The sequence below is a fragment of the Saccostrea echinata genome, unplaced genomic scaffold (assembly GCF_033153115.1).
Source record: "Saccostrea echinata isolate AGI-Se365-2 ecotype Australia unplaced genomic scaffold, CSIRO_AGI_Sech_v1 ptg000040l, whole genome shotgun sequence".
Lineage (NCBI taxonomy): Eukaryota > Metazoa > Mollusca > Bivalvia > Ostreida > Ostreidae > Saccostrea > Saccostrea echinata.
This window is the reverse complement of record NW_026889789.1, coordinates 2,011,394-2,030,938: the sequence shown is the minus strand read 5'-3', so window position 1 is coordinate 2,030,938 and position 19,545 is coordinate 2,011,394. Positions and strand designations below refer to the sequence as shown.

General features: G+C 32.7%; 1 long non-coding RNA gene across 3 annotated transcripts; it reads left to right on the top strand.

Moving 5' to 3' along the window:
• Positions 1–848: 848 nt before the first annotated feature.
• Positions 849–13,864, top strand: LOC133200451 (uncharacterized). Of its 3 annotated transcripts, XR_009722950.1 has the most exons (7): positions 849–955; positions 5,236–5,305; positions 6,292–6,434; positions 11,491–11,600; positions 11,817–11,982; positions 12,901–13,137; positions 13,600–13,864. It is a non-coding gene; the product is annotated as an uncharacterized LOC133200451 (long non-coding RNA). The 3 variants fall into 3 exon arrangements; XR_009722948.1 differs by lacking the exon at positions 12,901–13,137; XR_009722949.1 differs by lacking the exon at positions 13,600–13,864 and having other exon boundaries at positions 12,901–13,533.
• The last annotated feature ends 5,681 nt before the right edge of the window (positions 13,865–19,545 follow it).

Sequence of the window (19,545 nt, the reverse complement as noted above, 5' to 3'; positions counted from 1 at the left end):
ATTAAAAATTCTTTTAAACAATGTATAAGTACTGCACAACAAATGTAAATCACATAACACATAAATATGCATAGACTTTTAACACTTACAACAGGGTGATTGGGCTATGTGTATGTTTAAGGTGTGCAATAGAACATCTCCTATGACATGATACAATATTTTACAAGATGGTGCTTATATATTGAATAAATTATGTGATATTTTGTTAGTATATTACTATATAGGTCTCTGGGTATTGCTAAGAGACCCCTAACATAGAATGAAATGCAAGTTGGGACCCATGCATGTAGTTTTCTCGTTTATTTAATTAGACGCATGCAATTTCTTCACTATAAGAGCATATTTTATGATTAAACAAATGTCATTTCAAACTTTACCAGATATACTGTAATACAGTGCCCTACACTCAGTCAGTGTCAGTATGTGTACAGGGTGATAAAAAATACATGATCAATATTGCCATTTATCATGTTTATTTACCAATAATTTCAAAACTTTTTAATTCTGTATTGCATATTTATGAAAAAATCATGACGATACTATCATTAATTACTTGCAATAGGATTAATCAATAAAATAAATGAATTGTGCATTTCCGTCCTCATTACCATCTTTCTTCAGCATCGACTAATACGAGGTTCGACATGGCAATTATAAATAAATATTTATCTTTTTATTCTGTCTTCAAATGCTGTACAGCTGGTCTGAAAAAAATTGTGATGGATTACCAGAGGAAATAAGATCTGATTTATTAGAATTAAATGTTCTGTATTTAAAAAAAAAAAAAAAAACGGGTTGGCAATTTACGAAACAACAGTGGATCGGGTTATTTAGCCGACCAAAATGGCAGTACAGGCTCCGACCGAGGACTGAGGAAGCTTAGGATGACTAATAAGAATGGTTGCGGCGAGTGTTTTGTTGTGGAGGTATTAGAAGAATGTGTAAGAAACATACGGTTAGTCGCCTAAGTTCAAATCTATCAAATTCAAAGTTTTAATTAAAAGATATCTACAATTCTACGCTTGGACGATACACTGATACACAGTCATTTAGCTGGTACAATCACTAGTTTTAGCTACGTAGCTTGAATTACCTACATAGCTTTATTTACCTACCTGAAGTAGCTTTATTTAACTACTAAATCAAACATTTCTTTAATTAGCTTTTTTCTCAAGATGTGCACAAAATCGCACTTTCGTGCAGTGATAATTTTCAACTTTTAGCTCATCTGAAAACAATTCATTATGTTCATGAAAAAAATTCTCTTGAAAATGTGTCTTTTTCTGCGCAATTGCACTCAAAGTTATAAAAGTTTTAGGGCTATATACAACGCTCAGTTAATTTGTGACCAAACAGTTACTATTAACAAAGAAGATCAGTTCAGGTAAACTTGATAATTGATTGGTAATTATTCAGCACAATGTGAAGTAATCATACTTATCCATGCCTCACCGCACACAAAGTGGTGTATGGTTACTCAAACAGCAGAAATACTTCTGTATTCCGAATGTCGCAGACCCGCGCTTCACGACTCATGGTATTTTACCTTGCGCAGTTACGTCTGTTCCTCGCATGACATATCCACACATTTGACAACCAACAAGTCATGAACATGCATGGTACACATGTATGTATAAAATAAACAATTTAATTCATAGTTTAACTTGCTGTAATCCTTGTAACAACAATAAAGCAGTGGAGATACCAAACACCAAAACCAAAAAATATAAAACTCATTTTTTGTTTACACTGCAATAGACTGGAGTCATCTGGAAGAGGAAGTAGTTGTAGATAGAATTTTCTAATCATTAAAATGATTAATGTGCTTCAGACCCGGTTAGAGAGAGGTGTGGTGAGGGCTCGTCTGGAGACGCAGTTAGATTATTTAACTAATTTAAAAGTAGTTCGTGCCCCAAAGCTATTAAAGAGTTTTAAGACCGCGTTACAACATCCTGATGACTAAATGCACCCTCCTCCATCACATTAAAACCCAAGAAGATTATTATAAATTTATACTTGTACATAAACAAACTGATTGAAGAAATGCCCATGTAGAAAACGCATGGTTTTTTCTCGTCAATGTCGTAGCATTATACTGGTGGATGATAGTTGACATATTAGTATTGATAGAATACTTCCAATTACAATTACTTGTTTTTAATTTTAACCTAAAATCATTAAAGTCATGACTGTATTTGTAGACCCCTACAGTTTGGGGTATTTCGAATCCTGTGTGTACATGAGAGCAGATGAATAAAATACACATGCTGCACACTTGTTATATTAATTTTACATGTCAGATGTACACTCAATTTTCAGACAGGACCAAACTTTTACTAGTCAGTGTCGATCAGACATGCCTTATAAATGTTAAACCCTGTGTCCGAATGCATAAATATTTTTTACTTGTCTGATTCTGAACAGATTTAAAGAAATTTGTTGAATTTAATGAAGGCTAAATTAGCTATAAAAATAACTGACTTATTTAGATTTGTGTTATCATGAAGATAGAAATATTAGTTGCGCTCCTCCTCTCATTAGCAATATTTATCGAGGTATAACTGAGCGTTAAAGATGGAAAATTTATGCTATGCTACAAGTACATATTTTAACTTCAGTATCTTGAATCGTAGGATATCACAAAGATTTTTCTAGGACCCATTAGGTTCGATGTTTATATTCTACTCTAAAATGCTTAAAAATGAGTTTTTATACTACTAGTATCATTTACATTTTTGAAAAACATTTTTTAATAAATTTTTTTATCATGTTTTTGTCACAAATATAGTTTCACTATATATACCATGAAGAATTCACATCACATCAGAAACAGTTAATAACAAATGCCAGAAACAAATACAACAAAACAGAAACAGTTGTAACACCCTCTTGATCATCCTCATGTGCTTTTATGCTACATATTATAATAGTTCGGGTTAGAGATTTAATGCTGTTGGTTACTAAGGCAAATATAAACAAAAAATGGGGCATAGTTCCTGGGCTCGACATTGTATGCTCATCCACTTGTCCAGTACAGGTACCAGTAAAATTTTTCATGAACAATTGATAATTACTGACCACTTGTCTGATTTGACAAGGGATATTTTTCTAGGAAGAATTTTTTTTAGCTGAGCATGAAAACTTAAAGAATTAAAATTTGTTGTCAACTTTTTATCGGAGGTTCAAAATGAAAACATGCCATGCATGCGGTTTGTAAATAGTTAAATGTTGATCCTGCTCGTAATAATGATGGCCCTGGTTGTCAAACTTGATCAGGAACAATGTTACTATGAAACTTGTCTGAAATATCTGATGTTTTTCAGGCATTTGTCACAATTTTAATTTTAATATTTAAAGTACCAGGAAGTTGACTACTTAGAACTACAGTAACTTTGAAACGTGTACTTTTACTGAAGGAAATTTGGGTTTTTATTATCTGGCAGGAGAGCTTTAGCAAAAGACAATTTAGGCTACAAAGGATAAGCAAAAGAAGGCAAAGAAAAATTTGAAGTCATATAGTCAGCTATTTCTTGTTGTTACTATTTTTCTTTCATACATGTAATTATATAACATGATTTACATCTACTTTAGGATAGGATGATACAGTTTAGTAATTTGCAATAGATGTGTCCACTCAAAATCTCAAAAACAGACTCAATGAATGTATTATAGACTATTGTAATGTACAATATTTTTTCAAATTGTTAAATAGGTCTTTTATGAAATATTTTCATACAAGTAAAAGTTATGTTCAGACAAGTAAATTTCACAATCACTTACTTCGAGGGTAACATGCCAGAATATTTTCCCCAATTGTGTCACCCAATGTCGAATGCATATCTTGTCATTTAATTATTCAGTTTTATTTATTTCAATATATTAATATCCAAAAACATTATTGCTTACATGTATGTAATTGCTAGTCATGAGAACCCCCTGGAGATAAGCCTATTATGGCAATAGATGGGACTGAAAAAAAAACCTTTGAGAAACAGATAATTGAGGTTTCAAGAATAGCGGGTAAAGATCATAAACTCACTGAACTTGAGCACTTAGACATATCCATGGTATTTGAGAAAGAGTTTTAAAATACATAAGTAAAACTGCCATTAACAATAAATTTTATTTCTCCATTTTTTATTTTAGCGCACCTGAGCCAAAGGCTTAAGAGAGGTTTTCTGATCAAAATTTGTCTGTTGTCTGTCACTGTTGTTGTTGGAGGCGGCAACATAAACTTTTCACATTTTCATCTTTTTCTCCAGAACCACTTTGCCAATATTAAACTTGCCACAGAGCGTCCTTGGGTAAAGGAAATTCAAGTTTGTTCATATGAAGGGCTACACGCTCTTTCAAGGGGAAATAATTAAGAATTGTTGTAAATTTAATGGCATCTTTAAAAACACTTCTTCTCAAGAATCAGTGGACCAGAAAATGAAATTTCTCTGAAAGCTTCATTACTGTGTGCCAGAAAATGAAAATTCTCTGAAAGCTTCATTACTTAGTGTACATTCAGGTTTGTTTAAATCATGACCCCCCCCTCCCCCCCCCCCAGGGTAGGGTGGGGCCACAATGGACTTTTTACATATGAATAAATATACATCATCATGTGTAGTAAAAAAAAAAAAGTAGAACAGCAAGGCCATAGTGACTCGGGTGAGCATTGTTGCCCATGGCCACTTGTTCTTTTTACAGGCATTTTTTACTTTGACAAATTGCACTTTAATAATATAATTATAAGCTTAAATTGGATAATATTTTATTAACCATAACATTGTTATTCAAACTTTTGTGAAACTGTGAAATTAACTTGTCAAATGACTAGAAATTTCTTACTGAATCTAGATATGGATATACAGTTCTACAACATTTAAAATTTTACTGTGGCTCAGCACACATAAACATTTTTGGAGATCAATAACATTTTGTCGAAATCAAAGACAAAACCAAATGCTTGGGTATTTATTTACAAAGTTTGATTTGTTAATTTCTTACCATATGAATAATTTACCCTTTCTTTCCAGTAGTACCTTGTTATGCCATGCTTAGCTTAGAGCCAGGAATAGCAAATCAAAATGAACTTAGTCAGTTATTGTTCTTTGTAGAAAGAGACAATTTCTTTTCATGTTTTCTTTTTCGGTTTCTCATTTTAGGCCTACAGTATTTATTTTTTACTCAAATATTAGGAATATTATACTTGTGGGCAATCAATGAATTTAAGGAGTACTCTTTTTTTAGGTGCTCATGATGCAACTTCCTGGATGGTGTGTTAACTGTTTATCAGCATGTGAAATCCACATGATTGAAGGTATCTTACCTATCAGTAATATCAATTTTCTCTATTAAAAGCTGCATAAGGAATTATTTTATTTCTGGTCTCAAATTTTTGTCCAAGCATCATTCATTTTTTCTTCATCTTTTATCTAGTGAGGGTCATATTAATTGATTAATTTAATCAAGGCTTTATAGTAAAATATAGTGAATTGTTTTCTTGTGTATGACCTTTAAAGGGGCATAGACTCAGATTTGAAGTTAATATTTTCTAAAATTTTTGACTAGATCAAGACATATGTGTGGCTATAGTATTTCACAGGGAAATATCATAAAAAACTTATTTTACCTGGAAATTATTGAAACTACGAATTTAGGGACGCATTTGATTGACACATCCTTGCACTTTCACAAAGTAAAACTTCATCCTTGATACTTAAAAAAAGTAGAAATTTTGTTGTGTTTTAATGAAATAGATTAAAGATAAAATCCAGAAAATTCACAGTTGAAATGTGAGAAAGCAAAACCAACTCATCAGTATTGTCAGTCCGTGCTCAGTGATGTGTGCAGAGTTTAACAAATTGATCACACCCAATGGAACGTAAACTGTTTTGTGTTCAATTTGTTAAACTCTTCACACATCACTGAGCACGGACTGGCAATACTGGTTAGTTGGTTTTGCTTTCTCTCATTTCTACTCTTAATTTTCTGGATTATATTTTTATTAATATTTTTTCATTAATATGTATCAAAAAACCTATTTTTCTTAAGTATTAAGGATGAAGTTTACTTGTGAAAGTGCAAGGATGTGTCAATCAAACGCATCCCAAAATTCATAGTTTCAATAATTTACAGATAAAATAAGTTTTTTATTATATTTCCATGTGAAATGCTATAGTCACATATATGTCATGATATAATACAGACAATTTGAGAAAATATTTCAAAATGTCGAATCAGTGTCTATGTCCCTTTAAGAGTAACAGGTAACTTCACTTTTGAAAATAATTTTTCTTATTTCAGGAGAAGTCTCCCTTGTTAAAGATCAGCAACGGCAGATAAACAATGCATGATGCAATCTGCTCACTAAAAAGATTACAACAATACACCCCATGCATGTATTTCTACCTATCACCTATGTAACCTTTGTCATGCTCTTCAGAGAGGTAAGAAAACAAAATAATTATGAAAAAAAATTTTGGTAAAAGTGACACTTAGAGATCACTTTATCTGTTTGTCTGTCTGTCATACCCTAGCTCCTGAGAACTGTAAGAGGAATGGATTTGATACTTTGCACTTGCATTGCTTGGCACTTTGGCTTTTGTAAAATACCATATACAGTCAAACTCGTTTACATTGAAATTTAAGGGACCTTGAGATTTATTTCAAATTAACCGAATTTCATTATATCTGTGTGCTATGAATTACATAAAAAATGTAGATACAGTTGAACTTCATTATCTGGAACACTGATATCTTGAATACCATGGATATGTCAAAGTGATTTGCTGTCCCAACCACTTATTCTTTAAGTATTTAACCCTCGATATCTCGAATCCTCAGATATCTCGAAGTTTTTTCTCGGTCCCTTCAAGTTAGAGGTAACGAGGCTTGACTATACAGTAAAAAAATATACATGTGAGAATTCATATTTTTTACATAACATTACATGCAGTGTTTCAGAAATGTACTTATCTCTATTTTTCAAAAATGTCCTAAATTTTTTTTACTGTTTTATTTTATTTTTTTTTTTTTTTTTTTGATCTGTGTTAGAAAACTATCAAGACTATTTATACATGAAAAAAGTTTGTCCTGAACATTTCCGCATAGATGCAATGATTTGTCAGGTTCGAATCTATAGAACAGCCCTGTCTCATCAGCATTGAAAACATATGCTTCATATACTTCAATTCAAGAAGTTTATTTTCCATTTACTTAATTACAGTGGATTTATTTACTCCGGCACTTTCTCCACTAGGGCTGTGTCAATATATTGATTAATCAATACATATCAATATTCAGGAATTTATCGTATCGACAAACTAACTTCCAATACGTATTGGGAAGACAGTTTTTCTTATAATTCTGTGAAAAAGTTGGGAATTTCAGTCACCAAAGATAATTTTTAACTGTTTTTAATTAAAACTGGTCAATAATAAAATAAACATTAAGGAGATAGCACATCTTAATTAACTATTGCAAAATTCATATACAACTATATTTTAACATATTAGATTTTCAGTCATTAAAAGTTTGAATTTGAAGTGTTCTTTGTAAAGACAGTGAGACATATGAACTTCCAATTTGGTATTAAAACACCCAGTTTTTATCAAATTTATGCATTAAATGATTTACAAGACCTTTTTGCTAGACTTATTTAAGAATCCAATATATTGCATATTGCTTTATAAAATATCTTATCGAAATATTTTGGTCAATACACAGCCCTATTCTCCACACACCAATGTACACATGACACCCCTGCGTATTTTATCCATGTCGGTTTTAATGCCGTAGATAGAAAATAAAAATGGGGACTAATATGTTCCGGTGAGAAATGCTCAATTATTATTATTTTATCTATACAACACATAATTAAATTTGTACAGGTCCACCAACATCAAATCACCTGTGAAAAATTAACACGTGCTAGACTTTATATACAGTCAGTCACCTGAGTCCATGCGTCGCAATCGGCAACTTCAATGTACCCGTTATCAAAACTGGTTCAGCAGACCCCAAAATCACTTCAAATTAACAGAGTTTTTCAAGTTAACCGATTTCAATCTAAACGAGTATTTATTGCAAAGAAACTGTACCAGCATTTTGATTTTATAAAATCACTCTGGCGGTTGATTGAATTATTATTATTTTTTTCTTTGTTTTTTGATTTTGAGAGGCAGGATTTTGATAATTAGCATTTATATCACGTTACTGTATATGAGCTCATGACACTGTACTTTGAAACTGTATGCAATATAACCACACAAACTGAAATTTAAATACAATGAAAAGACATCAGGATGGGTATACCAAAAGTATCGTTATAGAGTGAATAGAGAGTGAAATCTCTTTTGGAAGATATCTGGGATAAAGGTATATTTATTAAAAATAATTATTTTAATTATTATACCCCCATTCCGAAGGAGAGGGGGGTATACTGTTTTACCCATGTGTGTCTGTCTGTCTGTGTGTCTGTCTGTCTGTCCCTAACAAATATTTCGTCTCAGTTTTCTCGGCAACTACTCATCGCAGATGCTTGAAATTTTAGCACACACTTTATTGAGGTATGCCATATGGTGGGATTCATTTTTGTACGAATCCAATGTCAACTTCCTGTTTATCTGTGTGTCTGTCCATACCATACATAACAAATTTTGATCGCAATTTTCTCAGCAACTACTGATTGCAGATGCTTGAAATTTTAGCACACTCTTTGTTTAGGCATGTCATATGTTGGGATTCATTTTTGTACGAATCCGATGTCAACTTCCTGTTTATCCGTGTGTCTGTCCGTACCATACATAACAAATTTTGGTCGCAATTTTCTCAGCAACTACTGATTGCAGATGCTTGAAATTTTAGTACATTCTTTGTTTAGGCATGTCATATGGTGGGATTCATTTTTGTACGAATCCGATGTCAACTTCTTGTTCATCCTTGTGTCTGTCCATAACTGAACTTGTGTATATTCACATCAGAATGTATATTCACATCAAAGCGGGGGTATTACTAGTGAACATTGGCTCACAGACTTCTTGTTAATTTCAATTTTATAATTCACTTTAGCTTTGAAGGGTGGAGAATCATATATCTATTGTCAGATTTTTTTATGATAAATGCTATTCTGTATGGGTCTTACTATTTGTGGATTTTTTTTCTTTGCTATATAAGGGCTATTTTGAAATTATAATGAGACATTTACTTTTACTCCATAAAAGAAAGACATAAATTCATGAAAATTTGTCAACATTTTCACAAGAACAAATAAAACAGCTATGCAAAATTTCTAATTGATAGGATAATTAGACATGTCCCATTGGAATTATAAACTTGCATATGTCTATTGACCTAAAGCATCATTGCTTCTTCATTTTCATCTCATGCCAGCCATAGATCTTTACCATGTTGAGACAGTCTGGAAGCTTTAATGCTTCTTTCTCTGACATCATAGAGACTACTCAACTGATTGAGATGAAACCTTTTTAGGGTTAACAGGCATGTTGTGTAGATGTGCAGAAGGAAGGTCATTTTACCCACACTTACATGCACATGCGTGCGCGTGCAAGGAGTGAAATGACTGAAGCAATTAAAACACCATTAACCTTCCTGTTTTTTTTTTTTTATGATATGCTTTGAACTTCATTGTATAAACTTATATTAGTGGTGTAGACAAGAAGAGGTGGTTGAATTAGCAAGAAAGCATGTGCATGCATGTGTGCTTTGCTCTGTTTGACTGACACAAAAAATCTCAATAACCTTTTTTTTTTATGAAATGCTTTGAAATTTAAAACATAGTCATACACAACAAGGCTCTACATTTTGATATAATATATGAGATATTGTGAAAACACGCTCATGCAAGTGTGCTGCAATTTGATTGGCTTAAACTTTAAATGGCTGTTACAGTAGTAACTTTCTTAGTTTTTAACAAAACTGGATGGAATTTACAATATAGATAGGTGTATTGGGTTCCTACATTGTGCTACTCTGAAAATTGAATGCACGAACGTGGATTCTGATTTGCTAATACTTATATGGCTGTATCTCTCATAGTTTTCAATGAAAATCTTTAGATTTCTTACATAGCTATTTATTGTGAGTCTCTTCACGAGGAAGGAATATGAAATATTTAGAAAATATGGGCATGTGCATGCGCTAGCGGTGTAACGATACAGCAATACATCGATCGTATTGATCGCAAGGGCTGATGATACGCGTATCGCCATGTATGTATTCTGATACAGTAGAAGATAATTTTCATTGTTTTGTTTGTAACTTCTACATACAACCTAACAAATTTTAATGTTTTAAAATGGCTGAAAAAGGTAGCAAAGAAAAAATACAATATCAAGACTATAAATCCACCTTTTGTTAACTTTGATAAGGGTTATCAAGATATTCTTTGTATATTTTCTATAACTTTGGAGTTAGCAAAGAATTATATGTTAAGATAAAGCTTAATTCAATTGGTTACAGCTGTATCGTGGTACATGTTGTATATCACATGACCGTATCATGATATGTATCATATTGTTAGGTAGTTTGCAATACTCAGGCCTAGCATGTGCTGAAATCCAATTGGCTAATACTCGAAGAACTATACCAGTGTTGTTTTTCGAATAAATACTACTGAAAATAAAGTATAGATTTATTAAACAAAAGAATTGCATAATTAAATGAAGCCTGTAATGAATGGGGCCAATAAGAGAATGGGGAAATGTCTGGGGAACATCTGAAACAGTTCTCGTTACAGTTAGCACGTTGTTATTGTTTAAGCAGATCTTTTAGTCTGGAAAAGAGTTCTCCACAGAGCTACGTAAAATTCTATAGGTATGCTTGCTGTGTCGCGTTGACGTCAAAATCTATTTTATTGATGTAATCAGATATCTATACCAAGCTTAGATTTTTTTATGATCTCCGTATTTCTGATTGAAATTCTAAGAAGCTTGCACAAAATGAATTGAAATGAAATTGAAAAAATAAATACCGATATATAATTTGAATTATTTTCGCTCTTGCTGTATATTGGTCCACTGGGAGTTTGAACATAGGTATAACATATTTCAATATATGATTTCGTGACGGCACCGGGTACCCCTTCTATTTACCTATTAATATACCATTGAAAAGAAGAAATAAAATATTTGTAAAATATTTGTTGCTTTTATTAATTCTTAGTGTTTTTCAAACATATATGCCATTTTTCACCAAAAGGCATTACTTGGAAAGAAAAATAAACACTATGTACTAATAATCTCTTAACAGCCCTCATAATGCTTGTATCAAATAATATTTGACCATCTTAGATTTTCTTTTAATCTTAAATGATGCTGTTCATCAGGTGACACATGTGTTCCTTGGAACACTCTTTTAATTTTAGCTAGCAAGATTATTTGGACTTAAAAGTCAAGTTAATAATCTTTTAACAAACATTTTCTTCTGTCATGTTTAATTCATAGTCACTAGGCTACACTGAAATTTCCACTCATTGCTTTTCAGTCATCGACGGGAAAAGGAATTACCGGTAAGTTGACAGGACTTTCCACACTGTTTCTGGTAGCAGCTTATGATTGAATTGATGGTAGAAGACATGGCCCACTTAATCAAAGGTAAATCTCATGGAATAGTGCTAATAGTACTGATATTTTTTTTTACTCTGTTTTGCATTGAAGCTTTAGGTCAAAGGCAAATTTTCTTTGTGTGGATTCTTTTAATCTTCTCAGAATGTGTGGCTGCTAATTGAGCCATAGCTGTCTGTTTTCTTTGAGAGTCAAAGAATTGCAGCAAGTCTTCTAGGTTTTCAATGAAATTTCCTTGTTTTTCAGATAATCTGTATAGAGTGGCACCTTAACCACCACTGGTGAAATAGAAGATGACTAGTGGATGGTCATCACTTTGCAGCTCACTTTCACTTTCTGCAGCCCATCTCTTCTCATTCACAATCATTGTCTTTGGAGGAATGGTGACAGTGCAGTCCTCATGACTGGGCAGGTAACTTCCTTTCCTTTATTTCTCAGCTTTCACCTTTCTTACAAAATTTATTTCCATAGAACACTGCTACAATATTCTTCCTTTAAGAACACAGTATATGTCACTTGGGTAGCAGCTTAGAATTGGGTTTTCCCAATGGCACTGAAGGTGGCATTTTGTATTGAGCATCTCCTTCCACTCTGATACATGTATCAGGAGTTCCCCATTTTTCATTTAGATCCTGAATGTTCTGTTATATATTCATCATGCTGGTCTTCTACCCCCACAATAAAGGTTGGGGGAATATATAAGAATCACCTTGTCAGTCTATCGGTGCCAACTTGTTGGTCATTGGAAGCTCAAACTTGGTACAAAGAATGTTTATGACCTGTTGGTGTGTCAAGATCTTGACCCAAGGTCATTCCAGCTAGTTCAACAGGGTTTGACACTAAGGCATGTTTGACCCAGTCTAGTAAATGAGTAGTCCAGTCGTGTAAAAGACCAATTGGTCGTATTGATAAAATAACTGTTGAACCCCCATTTCAGTCCTTCAAATAAATTATCTAAAAACTTTTAAAGAAAGGACAAGGTATGGTAATGGCCGAATCTGGCCCCTTATTTGATGTAAAAGTCAGAACACAGTTAACTGTTGCAACATTCTAAAAGACACCCCAAACCAGGGGCCAAAAAGGGATCTTAGCCTATCTTATCCTTTCTTATATGTTAGATTGTAAACAGTCATTGCTCTGTAAAGAAAAAATCCCCACATGTCCCAATCACTATTTTTAGCCACAGCTGTTATTAACAAGTCAAGGGCAAAACTACTTTTGTTCAGTACAATGTTTCAATATGATGTAAATAGTTAAGTTTAGTATAGTTTTAAACTAATTTATTAATATTAACGATAATTATTTTATGAAAGTTTGTTGAATCTTTAAGGCTTATATTGCTCAAATGTCCTGATGAACCCGACGTGATTGGCGGGATCCCATCAAACAGTCTGTCAAAATTCAAGGTCACTGACAGAAATGATATAAACTTCTTGTCCAGGATATCAGTTTGCAACGGAGAATCATTGAAGCTCATTCTTGGTACAAAGATTATTGAAGACCTGAGAGTGTGTCATGACCTTGGCCCATGGCAATTCTGGCAAGTTCAAGGTCACTGGCTTAAAAGGTATAAAACACTTGTGTAGGCTGTAACTTTGTAATGGAGAATCATTGGAAGCTCTTACTTGCTACAGAGATTGTTTATGACCTGGAAGTTTGTCTTGACCTTGACCAAGGTCATTCTGGCAAGTTCAAGGTCACTGGCAGATAAGAGATAACATTCTTGTCCAGTCAATAACTTTGTAACTGAGCTTTAATTTGCTACAAAAATTTTTTTCTGACCTGAGGGTCATTGTGACAAGTTCAAGTTCAAGGAGAAAAATTGGATGTCCATATTTCACTCTTAGATTAATCATGTCCAAAGATCTGTCTTTTTTTTACCAAAGTCATTTTGGTAAGTTCAAGGTCACATTTACACATTCTAAATAAAAGAATTGCAGCAGGGTTATAACCTTATTATTTTGTTAGCTCGCTCAAAGCTCCTTTAGCTGACATAAGTGATGTAATAATTTTTCTCACTTTGTTTCAGGTCTACTGCATGTTGACAGCTGATACTTGTTCTCTATTTACTCCGAGAGGCCTACTACACATTGTACCTCAGTTATGACTGTACTCGTGCTGGCTTCTATGATGTTAATTTCCTTTACCTGCACTGCGTTAAACTTGGTCAATTCTGTTACTGTCAAACACCAACAGATGAAAATAAGATTTAGCTGATCCTGCCAACATTGTGACATAAGCGGTCCAATGTCCAATATCTCACTCTGCAGTCAAACATAATTTTTTTTTGTATGAACGCTCAGTAAAACATTGGAAATGTTAGACTTTTTTAGTATTGATTTATATAGTTACATATTTTTAAAATAATAACAATTCTTTTTATTGATGTATGTTTAAGTATGCAAAAATGAACATTGATGATATTAAAGGTGAGGTATTTATTTGTGATTTATCTTCTGAATAAAATTTTATATCAATAATTTATGCTCTTGTTTATACAAACTGCAAATGAGGCTTTCTATTCATTAGGAACTGGATCCATAATTACTTCCTTAAGGAGGAATGCCACACCAAAATTTAATTCGATTGGTCTTAAGACATCCATGTTAAGGAAGCTCTAAACGCTTTTTGGGCTTTGAGAAAAATATATCATGTAAAGGTGCACATATTCAGTGTATCAAGTTCATTTTCAACATAAAGTACCTGCCTTATTTCTGCAGAAAAAATGTTCAAAGACAATGAACTATTTGTGAACAGAAATCAGAAATGTTTTTTACTTGCATCAGGAAAATTAATGGAAATAATGTATTCAATTACTTAATCTTGGTCTAACATAACATTAAGAATACTTTAATTCATAAGAAATTGTGTCATTAACTGTAGATTCCCATTTATACTATTTTTCTTCTAAGGGCAAATCACCCAATAAAACTACCCTACAAATAGAACTCTTTAGTGTGCAGTGTTTAGAGCTTCCTTAAGTCATGGTTTCAGCATTGAAAGGGCTAGCTCTTAATTATGTTAAGAATATTTATAAGAATTTTCTCCAATTTTTCATAGAAAATGAAAAAAATGTTTTATTTGCAAATAAGATGCTTTATAGTTAAAAATTTGATGTTAATGAATGCATAATATAAATATCTCATAAAATATGTGAAGAAAAGCCAGATAGACATTTTAATTTTTTTACTAAATTTTTTTTTTCGGAAAAGTACATTATTTGTGAATATTTTCAAAACATATGGATAATATATTCAAAAAACAAGTCACAGCTACAAAGGATATGTTAGACAATCATATTTGAAAAAGAAATTGAAATGAAATTGCGAAATTTTAGAGAAATTATTTTTTACAAATTTTAGCCGATCCCGATCGAAATTAAACTGATCCCAACCAGAATTTTATAATAATTGATAATAGATAATATTTTCAGAAGAAATACAAGTTTGTTAAGGTGTAATACGCGTTAAAAAGTAATTGAACTTGATAAATAAATAAATTTCTCAGTGAAGGCAATAATTTCATCTTATTTATTTTGTGTTAATTTTGATCGGGATTGGTCTAAATATTGAAAAAAATAGTTTTCCTAAAATTTTGCAATTTTATTTCAATTTCTTTTTAAAATATGTTTGACTAACATGTTCTCCATAGTTCTGACTAGTTTTATGAAGATTTTATCCATAAGCTTAAAAAATATTCACAAATAATGTGTTTTATTTTCATAAATAAATTTTTTACTTAAAATATTCAAATGTCTATCCAGGTTTTCTTTAGATATTTTATTACACATTCATATTATGTATTCATTGACAGCAAATGCTTAAATTTGTTGTTTATATCAAAAATATTTGTAAGAAAAAGCTTTCCAACAACTACATGTGTAAAAGTTTTTGGTTAGCAAAGATGCATTTCATGCGAGAGGCGCACCAGTCATTGTCGGATTATTTTTTTGTTTAATATTCAATGGTATTAAGCCGATATCTGTACCGGTAGGTACGCATATCCCAAGATGACGTCGAGCTTGACAGGTTCATGAGTTTACACCGTTTGATTTTGTTATTTTTGTCATATTTCCTTAAATGAATCAAAGTGAATTGTAGATATATTGAGTCTTAACAATTAGCTAGCGACAAGCAGAGTTGAATAAAACCGCCAAATAAATTATATATCTCGTATGAAGGTGATAAGCGTACCTTGATGTTTTGGACATAAAAACCATGTGTAAATGATATCGGTACCTGCTAGTTTTATTTTTTTCTAATTCTTTGCATTTTAACAATTTGCGCATAAATGTATCTGTCAAATATTTCACAGGAACGTAGCATCGTTTTTGAAAAAAAGGGGGGTTGTGGCAGCAAGAGAAAAAAATTCAACATACTCGAAAATCCTATTTCGTGGGAGGTGTAAGGGGGGAGGGTAGGTGTTTCATCTTTCAGTACCAAATTTTATTAATACATTACCCTGAATTGACTATACTGCAACAAAAAAGGGGGAGCTGCCCTTTCAATGAATGAAATATATGTAGATAACGAACGGTATTCAAGCTCAAATGTCCATTAAGCAATACAAATCGGGAGCAGAGCAAACACGGACCTCTAAAATGTCAGAGGTGGGATCAGATGCCATGGAGGAGCGAGCATCCCTTGCCGACCGGTCATACCCGCCGTGTGCTCCTTGTCATGATCGTGAAATACGGAAAAATCCGTCGACAAGGAACCTTTTCAATCGTGAAAAGTAAAGTTTGTAGTTTCAAGTCTGTAACAATGTTTTTTAAGGTGGAGAGGGGTTGAGCCTCAGGAAAACATTCAGGATTTTTTTTAAATGTTAAAAAAGCAAAATGTTTACAAGCAATAAAGGGAAATAGGCTGTTGACTATTTTACAAAACTTAAATTCTTAAAACTGAGAAAGGAGGGGGAGGGTGGTGGTGTTATACTCTCATTTTCTTTTCTGCACGAAATATATTCTGTACAATACGGTGCAAGCGGTTCAACGCTACCACAGAAAAGTGTGGAAAGTGTGTGTTTGGGGGGGGGGGGGTGTCTCAGATAAAATAATACCATGCATACAGGTGTATCTGCAAAAGACAGATGAATCCAAATCCAAATCTTATGTAGAGAAAGAATACATATACTTTTACATGTACCGGTAAATACAATGTATAAAAATGTTTGTTTGTTTGCTTAGTTGTTTAACGTCCCTTCGAGAATGTTTCAATCATATTGAGACGCCAACACTTGCTGGTGGGGGGCTGCAAATTTAGACCTGTACTCGACACTTGCGGCTTTTGAGCAGAGAGAGATCTTTTTCGTGCCAGCATCTACTGCGATAAGGGACTTCGGTTTATACGGTCTTATCCTAAGGACCGGTCTCCACCTTATACAGTACGGAAATAATCCATACATTGTAAAAACAGTTTAGAAATGAGGCAAAAATGATACTTATATACATTTTTGTATGCTACGAAGAGATGCAAAAACAGATATATTCGAGGTGCCGTAACATATTTGGAGATTCGACCGTACATTATTTCGCCTACCACAATATCGAAGTGTATGCTTAAATCTTTGATAAAGTCCCAATATTTAATTACATTGTGACCCATATTCTTTTTCTTGAAATGTTGGGTTTTCTTTGGTGATTATTCAGATTTTGAGCGCTTGAATCATTTCCTTTGATTTAATGTATTGTATAAAGGTATATGTTGCAAATTTCTCTCTGCTTTATAGGTTTAAAGACTATATGTATATATCTTCAAATCATTTTAATTCACTAGCAGATTGAAGGGATATATAAGTATATCTATAGATGTAAACTCTCGAAGCTGTGGAGCTTTTCGACATCTGAGGATACATGTATGCGTACCTACTGGCACGGATATCGGCTTAATACCACTGATTTCGGTCACTGGAGGAGAGATTTTTTATACATGTATTTTCAAGAACAGATTCTTTATTTCCAAAATCTGCCAGCGCCCCCCTCTTAATTACCCCCCCCCCCCCCAATAGAATGAAAATTGTCGTGCCCTAAAAGATATTGATGATTTCTTTAAAAGAATAGATTGGATAGAAGTTTCTAATCTGAATTAAATTCAAACTATTCGGAAATTGAAATTATTATTTGTTTTCTGCATCAAGCGTATGAGAAAAGCAAATTTGGATTGAAAATTAACTTCAAGCTAGAATTTCAATCAATTTTTCTCAGACGTCCGACACGAATTCGCTTTCTATCACCAAATCATATGCGGCTTTTCCCCAACCAACTCAGAACCAGCAGCATACTTTGTACATATCTTAGGACTATCTTAAGATACGTCTTTGGATGTAAAACAAAAGCATCTTAGGAATATCTTTAGTTAAGAGGTCGTAATTTGGAAGGGGGGGGGGGCGTGGTCATGGGATCCGGTCCCCTTGGAATTTTTAGAGTTGTTGAAATGATATTAATAGTTAACCCAATCCCTCTAGAAAACACGGACCCCTGTTACAATGGCATAGAAAGTCACATACATTTATACATCTTCTGTATATCTATAAAGGCAAAGCGATTTAACACCCCCTCCCCCCTCCAAAACGAAATAGCTATATAAGGTATGGATAAGTTTATGGTTTTTTATCCATGCTTAACAATAATGTCTGAGTCTTCTTTTTTTTTTTTTTTGAGTGCGCGGCTCTGTACCCTCCTCCCCTCTCCGGAAAATGCCTTTATCCGCGCTTGATATGTATTGGTAATAATAAAATGTTTCAGAAATTTTATAAATAATCGCTATTCCTCGATTTTCATTTTAAATTTTTTATCAGGTTTGTCCATTCTTATCCCGTTTTCATGTATTGAGCTGTAATAGATATAATAGAGAAATAAAATAAAAAAAAAAACAGAAAAGAAAATCTATATGCAATTTTTAAAAAAAAATATTTATATTAATGGATAAGTCAATTTGAAAAAAAAATTGAAGCATTCCCTTTTTGAATAACAATAAAAATTAACATTATAACATTATGATATATTTATAATTCACATATAAAGAACAATTGAGATTAGTAATAAGATTTATTTTCAAAATGCCACTTCTTGCGGATGTTCGTCCCCAGATGTAACAGACCCCCCCCCCCTCTCTCTCTCTGTAGAAAGGTTGGAGGTAGTGCCCGTCTGCATCCGCGCCGTAGTCACGCTTATGAACGTTTTAACCTGCTACATGTTTCATTCATCAATTAATAAATGTATTTTCATTTATCACTGTCTCTTTTCTATTTGTACGGTTAAATGCATACATATACAGTGACACGGCACAGTGTCTACTTAATTGATTTAATTCATAAAAGAAATTAATATTTTTACAAAAACTATTGGATTAAATTATATAAGCTCTGTAAATTCAATATATTCTAGTTGTTTTCCTGGCACCAGCGCTTCTGATATCATTTAGATATGTCTTAGGATAAGCACATCGTCGTCTTGAAGTTAGGGCAAAGATAAGGAAGTCTCCTAAGATAGGATAGCTTCGTTGCCCCCCCCCCATCTCTCTTCTCCCTATGATATGCCGTAAGCTCGTCCCAGGAAAGCTAAAAAGCATGCCTGCAACTCTAGATAAACATACCATTCTTTGACAAAAAGAGATAGGGAGAGAGAGAAATTTATGACGCCAAGTGCAAGGAAAATATATATGTATATATATATATATATATATATATATATATATATATATATATATATATATATATATATATATATATATATATATATATATATATATATATATATATATATATATATATATAAATGAGATACTTAGATATATATATATATATAAATGAGATACTTAGCCCCCTCCATTTCCCGGATTTCATACAAGTATAAGCCAAGTATTCACATAGTGCAGTTTTGATTTATTAACTATGCTGTATTTATTATATAAAGGCATGGAATAAAATGTGATAATAACATACGTCATTATAATAGTGGTTGTTACGTGATTTTGGG